We start from the raw sequence: 11,112 nt of genomic DNA on the forward strand, positions 1-11,112 counted from the left end.
TTTCTAAGTACAAATTGAAGATAGAAGGGGAATCATAGGTAGCTCAGTGGAATATGAAGATATGCTTATTTAGAAAGAGAAATAGTGCATTTCACTGAGTGCGAAAAAACCTGCCACAAATCACTTTGAATTTACATATAAAAGTTTTCCTTGCACAGAAATCGTATTCAAATTGTGTTGCTCCAAAATGTGAAAATACTCTGTATGCACTATGTTGCTTCCCCTCCTCCTCAGTGCATATTTAAGTGATGACTCATTTGGTGACTCTACTCCGCCATGCAGAGTTAACAAAAGGGGAAGTATCTTTAAAGAGACTGTGCAGCAGCCATGTACTATTCTGACAAGAAAATAAGCCTTGCAAAACAAAATTTCAACTCGCTCTTTTTTCTGTAAGTTACCTTAATTAAAAAATAAAACTTAAGGAAGTATGCATACTTTATATCTTTGTAGCTTTCAAGTAACTACATTGCTTTTCTGAGGGGGATTATATAAATAGGCCAGAAAGCATTTTATTCAATGCTTTTTCTACCATGTGACCTAATTACTAAAAGAAATCTGCTTGTTATCCTCAACTACATTTCTGTTGTGAAGTTATTAAACTATGTTACAACTAAATAGAAACTGGACACGAGCTACTGCTGTCATCTATTTCTGCATTATGGATAAGGCACGGTACATTGGTGTGGCATTTTCTGCATCAAAACTTACCAAACAGAAGTTGCGCAATCAGATTCTTTGAGCAGTTTTCATAATTTTAGTAGAACTCCTTCTTTACTTCTACGATGCTCAAATATATAGTGACATGACTAAATATATATTTTAAAAATATTTCAACAGGATATGACCCTGAACTCACTATTTGAAAGTATGTCAATTAAAAATATAATGGTGGTAAAGCCTGATTTGTTAAGGTAACACTGCATATATGAAGAAATTTAAGCCTTTGGTGGTGCTAATGAAAGCTTTTTTGGTGGGGGGGAAGGATTGCTGGGTGATTTATTTTGTAATTACAAGTAGACAGAAATGGGTTAAACCTTTCTTCATTCCATCCCACAATTTTGATAGACATTCTGATGATGAGTTAAGCATCCAGTTTGGCCCAAGAAAATTGTTTCTCTGTGCTGTAGCTTTAACTTTATAATAGTAGAAGCTGAAATGTCAAGAGTTTATGCTTGTATCCTTTATATATTTGCATGCTGGACAATGGAATTTTCATTATCATAAGCTGGAACAGACACACCTTGAATGTATATAGAGGAATTTATTGTGTAGGAAGACTCTTGGAAGTGTGGACAGTGTTGTAGTAGATGGACCAATTATCTGAGAGACATGTTATGCAGATTCTTCTGTCAGAGATGAGTTCCATCTTGCTCTGGTTATGAAAAGATCTGGAAACAAAGATTAGGATTAAATTGAGTCCATAGTTACTCTTTTTTTTTTTTAATTATCTGACCACTGTTGTATTTAAAAATCGCACAGGCAAAATAGGACATCTGAAAACATGCTGTTTGCATGCCAATTTTTTATGCTGTTGTACTAGTATAATAATAGGTTTTGTTCACACTTTCAGTATGATATCCAGGTTGTACCCTTAAAGCAGAATTGTCACTGCCCTCTATCCAAACCTTTTATCTGTTTAGACATGGAATCAACGTGACTTAAATTAATATTATCCAAACATATTATTCTGATAAACCAAGTCCTATTCTAGTCACATAGTGCCTATGCAGGAGGCTATCAATATCACAACGTGCTCAACTGTCCAGAATTGCTTCTGGAGATGTGCATGTGCTTTTTGTTTATCTAAACACCTTCTACTCCACAGTTTACTGATCAGTCTGGATGTATGTATGGTGAAAACAGATACCGATGCTATCATTTAGCAGGAATCCTTAATGGCATTTCCTGAGGCAAACTGTGTCTTATGTTCTTTTTATTAAGCAAAGCAACAGAAAATGGTAAGTTGAAAAATTTATTCTGGAAACTTGCACCTGATCCATATCAATTTCAGTTCTACTCCCACCGCAAATGAATCTGAATCTAACACTACCTCCTATTAAAAACTGCTAAATCTACTTAAGACCACACCTCTCTGGAATAGTGTTGAAATTGAGACAGTATACTTTGGAATGTACAACTCATAACCAATCCTGGGAATATAAGTAATCTGCCTCCAACGGTATCACAGCAATAGTCATTAGGGTTCCTTTTTCCCTCTCTTTGGTTGACTGAATTGTTAAGAGTCATGTGCAAAAGTAGGTTTTAGGGCTGCATGCAAAAGTGTTTGATGCAGCTGCATGCACGTACAATATCTCCTTTCTGTAGTGTATTATCCTTCATTTCTGATCTGAGCACCTTGACCTTCAGAAGGCCCAGGGAATGATCACAGAACAGAAATCATTTTGTTTTCTTTATATACGTTAACTCAGTTTGTTAAAGTATAAGCTTGTCCTTTGATAATAATGTCAAATATCCTGCTCTTAGCCATCAAGTACAGAACTGATGAAGTAGCAGAAACAGGTGATTAATGTGGAGGAAAAAAAGGTATAAGACCCTATGTTGAAGATATACCAACTGTCCCTGAAATGCTGCCCCCATCTAGTTCCAGATGATTTGAAGTTTAAAGTATTTCCTATATTCAAAAAAAGTTACATGCTAAGTCTTAAAACACACACACACACACACACACAAAACAATTCAGACTTCAGAGACAATAGTTGGGGGGAGGCAAAATATTCCATGTTCTGTTAACAATCATTAAGACTTGGAATGTTGTGTATTATTGCATACTAATGCTACTTTTTTTTCTCAGTGTAGTGTTCCATCTTCAGTATTAATCATGGTATAATGTTCCATCTGCACTGAGAAGTTTGAAGCCAGGATTTCAACTACTTTCCAAATGTCAGTTAAAACTAACCATAATTAATTTTAACCATCATTGCAACATAACACTAATGCCATGGTTAATGCCGGAAAAAGGGAAATGTGAGTGTAAAATGAGTATACACATCAGTCTCATCTGGACATTCATATTGCATGTCTAAACCATTACTGAAACATCAGGAAAAGTCCTATCTGCATTTTAGGAATAAATAGATGATAGCAGAAAATTAAATGGCAGAAACCATAGAGTTTACTTCCACAAAATCGTGTGTCATTTTTTTGGAGTTCCACATAGCTGGCAAAATCAAGGAAGCAAGAACATTGTGGATTTTGTGAAGATATCGTTAATGCTAGTTTGGGCTAAATACGGAATTTGAAAACTGTACAAGTAGATTTCCGCCTCAGTTATACTGAGTTAATTAAAGCGGAGTATATTTGAAACAGTTTTTCTTTCCATCTTTCTCAAATCTGGACTGAGTTGCCTCTTCTCAGATAAACCAAGCATCTCATCTTCCATTTTCCCACAATCTCTCACTGCTTCATGGATACAAAATAAACCAACCAAATATCAGACAGGCAGTCATTCATAACAGACTTTCAGTGTGATTGAACATACTTTCTCACTTCTAGGTAATCTGAAGAGTTCCATTTTAGTTAAGATTGTTGTTACCACAGATTTTAACAGGTTTGCTGCTTGTTAAGTCTTCTCTTATATAAGTGAAAAATTAAGTCTATTGACACAAATATACATGAGTTGTTAAACCAGAGAATTCCAGCTGATTTTCATCCACAAATATTTCAGTATCCAAGTCATGTTGAAGAAAAGGCAGTTGTTACTGGCTGATCAAGAAATAAATTCTGTTGCTGCCATTGGCATCACTACTCAGAGTATCCCACTACTCTGCTACCCCAAACAAACAAGCTCTATTTAGGAATTCTAGGATTTGTATTTCAGGGTATAGATGCAAAGCAAAGAAGGTGCTTTAGGCAGAGTGGGCTTACTTGCTGCATGGATCAGAATACCCTGGCAGACTGTAAGCCCAGGAAAAGGTGCAGCTTCTTTAAAAAACTATGGGCAGGTAATACTGTAGATCCATTTCTCTAGTATAAAATCTTCCAACAAGCCCCAATCCCAACTAACTTTTAATGTTTTAGAGCTTTTAAATGTAAAATAGAAAGGAAATATGCTTCATCTTTATCTTAAAGAATGTCTTTGGGATGTATATGGTCTATTCTTAGAAAATAAAATAAATAGAAAATGAAAAAGGCAAGAGGCTGCAGTTCAGTATTTTGTCTCCTGCTCCAAAAGACAAAGGTATTCTGAACATAGTGAGTGCTGAAAGTGAATATCCTCACTCTTTTTCTTCTGGTACATATATTTTGTGGCAGACTGGACCCATGGCAGCCATTTTTTAAAGTGACTGACACCATGCTTTCAAAATCCAAAAAGGTTAGGAAAAGATTGTTAGTAATTACAAACAGAAGACAGCAGGTCTAGTTTTAATATTTTGATCAAGTTTCAACAGTTACTTTGCCAGTTTAACCACAACAAACCAAAGTATTATTAAACTTGAATAGGCTATAAGTTGATTTATTTATTTAGAAAATTTATATGCTTGCCCATCTGAAATATATAACTCTGGGCAACTACCAACCAGTGTACAAGAAAAATGATATAAAAAGAACTCCCATAACCAAAGTTAAAAAAAAAATCCAGTACAAAAAAAGACCAAGGCACCATACAGATAGTCCTCATTTAACAGTTGCCTCATACAGTGACATTTACAGTTGCAACAATGATGAAAAAGTAACTTTGCAACCAATCCTCACATTTATGACCTTCATAGGTCTGTAAAGAAAAGGAAAGTTGAAGTAACATCATAAGCACAGTTGCAGTTTCACTTAGCAACTGCTTTGCTTAACAACTGAGTTGCCGTTCCCAACTGAGGTCACTAAATGAGAACTATCTGTATAGCAAACCCACAAAACAGACACATGTATATTGGGCTCCTCTAACCTCTCAGCTCTAATGCCTGGGGAAAAGGCCTTGTCTTAAATACCTTCCAGGAAGCCGAGGAGTCTTTTCCAATTCTGCAGTCTCTAGAGGAAGAGAATTGGTGCAGAAAAACTAAAGGAAAGCATAGTTGTAAGCAATCAAAATATTTGCTTGCTCTTTATCAACAACAACAACAACAAAAGGTGTTTTCACATAGATTACCCTACATTTGGGTAACAGTGAATTTCTGAGAGCTTTTTTTCCCTAAATTGAAAACTTTTAAACTTTTATGTTTATTACTAGTCAGAAAACTTAAATTTCTATGGTTATAAGTGAACAGTTTGGTTACCAGCTCTGTGATTTCAATTTCAGTTGCTAAAAACACATTTCTATATGCCTGCTTCAGTCACACTGAAACATAAGTACTATTCACTTTTTTTTAACATTAAAAGGGAAGTAATTAGTTAAATAATCAACTTGTCAGCACCTTGCACTATACTGCCTCTTAAACCATAAATTACTAATTCCCACCCACATGCATTCCTTTTCAGGAAAAAAGGGACAAATAAGATCAAATGACTGCTACAAAACAAACATTGAGAAATATTTCTGAATCTCTCTCTGCCTTCTCAGAATACATATTTTGTCAAGTAGTGCAAGTTATTTCAAATTTTCTTGTGAAGACTGAGAACATCTGGTAAGAAATAGTGCGACATAATGCAAAGAGTGCATGCTGCTAAGACCTATCAGTTAAATGTAAGATGCCTGCAACTGGAAGAATCTTGAACTTTCTCTCATGGTACATTACAAAGGCCAACTCCTGAAATATCAGAATGAAGGGATACTATATTCCATTACTTTGCAAAGCCTGGTATTAGGATGCTATTTCATCTATCCCTAAATACATACATATAAATATGACATTTGGATATCATGTTATTATCCACTCTAATATATGCAAAATAAAAATGATGCAGTTGTAACTATGCACTGGATTCTACCTAATATTCAATGAAGATTATTCCTCCTGATTTTTGGGGAATATGAATTTTGTTTATGCAATCACTTTTATTTAATCAATTTTTATAGAGAACCTAATGACATTTTTATTGAGTCCAGATCAGACCAGTGTCTTCTATCTCGTACGGTCATTTTTAAAATTATTTAATTATTTTTCTTCATTGAAAGGCACTTGCAGAATCATAGCAGACAGGCAAAGCACTACTAAGACCTTGTAGTTGGTGAATTAAATAATAAATCACCTATTAGTTACCATAATGGCAATTTTTGTTCTTGTCTTAATACTGAAATATATTTTGCTCTTCATTTTTAATAACAAAATACTGTTAAATTATTTAAATGTTATAATGGGGTGGTGGCACTGTGTTGTGCTGGTTCGTCTCCTTTCTCCAGGGTCGATTCCAGTTGGTGGTGATTGTGGAGGAGAGACCCCGCTCTCAACCCCTACTGTATGGGGTGCCGCAGGGTTCGGTGCTCTCTCTGCTCCTATTCAACATCTAGATGAGACCGCTGGGCTTCAACAACAACAGGCTTCAGCTGAACTCTGGCAAGACTGTCTGGCAGCTTTTCCCCTAAGATCCCAGGCACTCCTGGAATATACATAAAGCTCTTTTAAATGACTTTCAGTGTGATCAGATGGAGCAAAAATGCTGACTCAGATACAATAAGCTTGCAGGAAACTAGTTTCATCCTTTCTATATCTGGCTTTCCTGATAGATAGATAGATAGATAGATAGATAGATAGATAGATAGATAGATAGATAGATAGATAGATAGATAGATAGATAGATAGATAGGCAGATAGGCAGATAGGCAGGCAGGCAGGCAGGCAGGCAGGGAGGCATAGGAAGGTGAGCCATGTCTACAGGCATGTGGAAGAGGAATAAAGCATGAGACAGTAAAAATTGTCTTGAAGTAATGTTTCATAAATTCAATTTATAAAATGAGGAAACATAACCTTTCAGTGAACTATTCACATAGAACATTACAGGTAGTCTCATTTAGTGACTGCAGTTGGTTCCAGCAAAATGGTCACTAAGTGACACAGTCACTAAGTAAACCACATGACAGAGAGAGATGCTGTGAAGATCGCTGGTTGCTGCCATCTCATTCAGATAAAGTTCTCTCATACAGTGTCCAGTGCCTGACCCGTTTTTTTTCCTTTTTTTGCTTCCTCACAGGGTGGAGAGATTGCTTAAACAAGCTAACTCTTCCTGAGCTATTTTTGCCTGGCTTCCCTAAAAAGTGCTAAGGGCAAGTTAACAAACTCAGCTCTGTGACCTTAATTAGTTGATTATAACCCTCCTCCTGGCAGCTGCTGCCTGAAACTGACCAGACCTTAATTAGTTTCACACTGAAGGCTTTTGTTGTCCTATATGCATGCATTGGTCAGAAAATGAACTTTTTCTTACCATTTGTTACCAACTATTTGCGAACACTCACTATCCGAGGCAGTTGCTAAACAAGGACTACCTGTATCTATTTAGAATATAAACAAAACAAATAAAACTGCCTATAAACATAGCAAAACAAAAGAATTCATATCTCATAACAAAGGACCCAATATATGCCCTAAGACTGGTAGCGCCTTCAAGACTAACCAGCTTTACTGAAATGCAAGCTTTTGTGGAAAGCAACTCATTTCATCAGATGCATCAGATTCACCAGCTGATGCTCATGAAAGTTTATGCTCCAATAAAGTTGGTTAGTCCTGAAGGTGCTACCAAACTTTTTGTCTATTTTGTTGCCACAGTCCGACATGACTCTTCCCCCTTATCCTCAAAACATTGTTCATAAACTATACGTATTTTCGAACTTCTGGATCTCACTGTACTAGTGCTGCTAAGTGTTTCATTGAAGGAAAGACACTGAAAAAATATCCTGAAATAGCCATTGTAATTTGTAGGGATCTCTGGAAAGAGCTACCTAACTACAGAAATACAGTTCTTAATTGGTAAAATGCATTTCTTTATTCTTCCTCCCATCAGTTCTATCTCTACTGAAAGGCCTCATTAAAATAAACCAGAATCAATACTATTGCTATAATATGAAAACACTAATATTTACAGGAGAGACTACCTATACACTCCTGCTATACCAACAACTGAGTTTTTTGTGAATCTGCTTGTTGGAGGCTATTCACTCACCCTGTCAAGCTGGAACATATATCTAGCTCCATTTTTTTAAGTGGATTCTATAGGTTTTGATCAAGGTGATCCAAGACCTGCATGAGCACATAGGGATAACTGGGCACCGCTTTCTTAGAATCTGAAGTCTTACATTGATGGCCTAGACACTAGCAACTAGGGCCTGTATAGAAGACTATATAGATTTCCTAATCTTGTGCCATTCAGATGATCAAGAATACAAATTGTATTGTATTGTATTGTATTGTATTATATTGTATTGTATTGTATTGTATTGTATTGTATTGTATTGTATTGTATTGTATTGTATTGTATTGTATTGTATTGTATTGTATTGTATTGTATTGTAATCCTATAAAAATAGGAGAGCCAGTCTGGTCTAGTGGTTAAGGCACCAGGCTAGAAAACTGTGAGTCCTAATCCTGCCTTAGGCATGAAAGCCACCTGGGTGACTTTGGGCCAGTCACTCTCTTTCAGCCCAATTCACCGCACAGGATGGTTGTTGTGGGGAAACTATTAGGAGGAAGGAGTATTAGGTATGTTCGCCGCCTTGAGTTATTTATAAAAGGCAGGTAATACATACATATACATGTGTGTGTGTGTGTGTGTGTGTGTATAAAATTCAAAACCACAATAACAGAAGGCTAGATAAAATATATACTTCAGTTCTGAATGATAATACCAAATGTAAGAGAGTATCAGCACAGTTAACAAGCAGAGAAACAGAGATAAGAATTCCTTTTAGAAATTGAAATCTTTCATATACGAAAGAAAATCAGAACATAAACTTTGAGAAAAGAAAAGCAAGCAGATAAGAAAGGATCCCTGTGGAAGACATTCCCTGAGAGAAGGGATGTGGAGAGAAGCTACACTACCAGATCTTACTGGACAGGTAGATTCAATTGGAAGTAGAAATCCCAAAGATACTAAAGTCCTGAACCATATCAAGCTTTAAAAGTGACAACCTTGAATTAATTTATTTGTTAAATTATGTAGCCGCCCATCTCACATATGTGACTCTGGGTGGTACACACGATTAAAATAGCAAAAATCAAACAAAACAAATGCAATTAAAACAAACTATAAATAGAGCAAAAAACATAGGAGAGTGTATTCCAAAACTTACCAACACCATAACCATTTCGCACCTGAAAGCCAACTGGCAACCAGTGCAGCTCTCAAAGTAGTGGCATTACATGGGCAAATCAAGATGCGTCCATGACTGCTTGAGTCGCTGCATTCTAGAAAAGCCATAGCAAAGGCAGCTCCATGAAGAATGCATAGCAATATTCCAAGTGAGAGGTGACTAAGGCATGAGTGACTTCAATAGCAGTCATAATTAGAGCACAACATGGTACTATGCAACCCCCCCCCCATAGTAGTACTACAGGTAGTCCTCGCTTAATTACCATTTGTTCAGCAACCATTCAAAGTTATGAAGGCACTGAATGAATGGTAGTTACAATGGTAGTTCCTTGAAGCTACAGCTGTTGCAGCGCCCTCGCTGTCACGTGATCAAAATTTGGGCACTTGGCAGCCTGCCCACATTTACAACCACATTATGCACTTCAACTCCCCCCACCCACCTATCTCCCCCCATCTCTGCCCTTTTAGCTGGCCTGCACTCCATTGCCTCTGCTGCCCCCAGCTGGCCTTCGCTGTCTTCTTCCTCCCATTGCTAACAAGGCATGCCCAGCTGAGGCAGCTGTTCACCTTCCACAGGGCCTTTGTGCAACCACACAGAGGCTTTGCATGGCACTGGGGAGGCCTCACATAGCATCAGGGAGCCTTGCGTGGCCTTGTGAAGGGCCAGCAGCTGCATCAGCTGGGCATGCCTTGTCAGCAGCGGAAGGAAGAATGATGAAGGTCAGCTGGGGACAGCAGGAGCAACAGGAGTGGTGGAGTGCAAGGCAACCAAAACAGCAGAGATGGGGGTAGCTGAAGCAGAGGCAAGCACAGTAAGGCAGGGAAAGCGTGAGGTCTTCACCTAACAATGGTGTGGACCTTGCCTAATGACCACAACCAGAACTATCAGAACTGCTGTTGCTAAGTGGTCCAGTCATGTGATGTTTCACCTAACAACCATTTTGCTTAGTAACAGAAATTCCAGCTCCAATTAGGGTCATTAAGCGAGGACTATCTGTATTATATTTTTATTCTGTCTTTTTTATATAAAGGCAGTGAATATCTATATACTACTAAAACTCTCATTGTGTTTGTTTGTTTGTACCCTCAAATTAGCCCAAATGGTGCATTATACCGCAACAATTTTTTAATCAAGGTACCTAAAATCCGGTAACTTAAAGAATGCATAAAACATCCGAGACCCATTACTCCTGTGGAATTGAAATTTCCATGATGTTCAGACCACTTTTATTTGCAAAGTTGTGGCCACTACAGCATCTCCACAGTCATGTGATTGTGATTTCCAATGCTCCCTGCCAGCTTCCCACAAGCAAAGTCAATGGGGAAGCCAGCAGGAAGTTGGAAGTCATGCCTGCTCCCACTGCTTTTTTGTCCACCCATGGTCATTCCGTTTATCTGTTTAGGTAACTAAATGTTGTCTTATTATTGAAGTTCATTTCCCACTACAATTATTTTTCTGTTTATGATATATACTCTTTTAGATGATCACGGGATCATCAAGCATTGGGGTAAAAAAAATATGGTCAGTCTAAAATTTAAAAATGACCTTTCTTTCAAAGGAAGATGCAACAGGTCACAGGGTTCTCTAGTACTGAATACAGACAGCTTTCATGCCTGAGGAAGGCCTAGAACTCAGAGTCTCCTAGTTTCTAGGCCAGCACCTTAACCACTACACCAAACTGGCCCTAGTCACATCTGCCACCTGTTCATCAAGTAGGTTAGAAACAGATTCAAACATCTGGAGCTAGGGGACAGAGAGTCCAAGGAATTGTGGGATAGAGTTAAAAGGATTGTAAAAGATGAAGTCAGAAAGCACGTAACAAGAGATAGAAGGAAACAAAAAAACATACTGGCTACCATCAAGGCCATAAAAACAGCCATGAAAAGAAAATTGGCAAAAGCCAGAGATCTAAAGAAAAC

The 11,112-nt window shown here is 37.5% G+C and overlaps 1 long non-coding RNA gene across 1 annotated transcript; it reads left to right on the top strand.

The window, feature by feature from the left end:
- Positions 1 to 288: 288 nt before the first annotated feature.
- LOC112540570 (uncharacterized) lies at positions 289 to 8,326 on the top strand. Its single transcript, XR_003084664.2, has 3 exons — positions 289 to 389; positions 1,826 to 1,958; positions 5,431 to 8,326. It is a non-coding gene; the product is annotated as an uncharacterized LOC112540570 (long non-coding RNA).
- The last annotated feature ends 2,786 nt before the right edge of the window (positions 8,327 to 11,112 follow it).

This window comes from Python bivittatus, unplaced genomic scaffold, assembly GCF_059951505.1.
Source record: "Python bivittatus isolate LINGU-HERP-01145 unplaced genomic scaffold, Pbiv_v1 ctg000330_np1212, whole genome shotgun sequence".
Classification (NCBI taxonomy): domain Eukaryota; kingdom Metazoa; phylum Chordata; class Lepidosauria; order Squamata; family Pythonidae; genus Python; species Python bivittatus.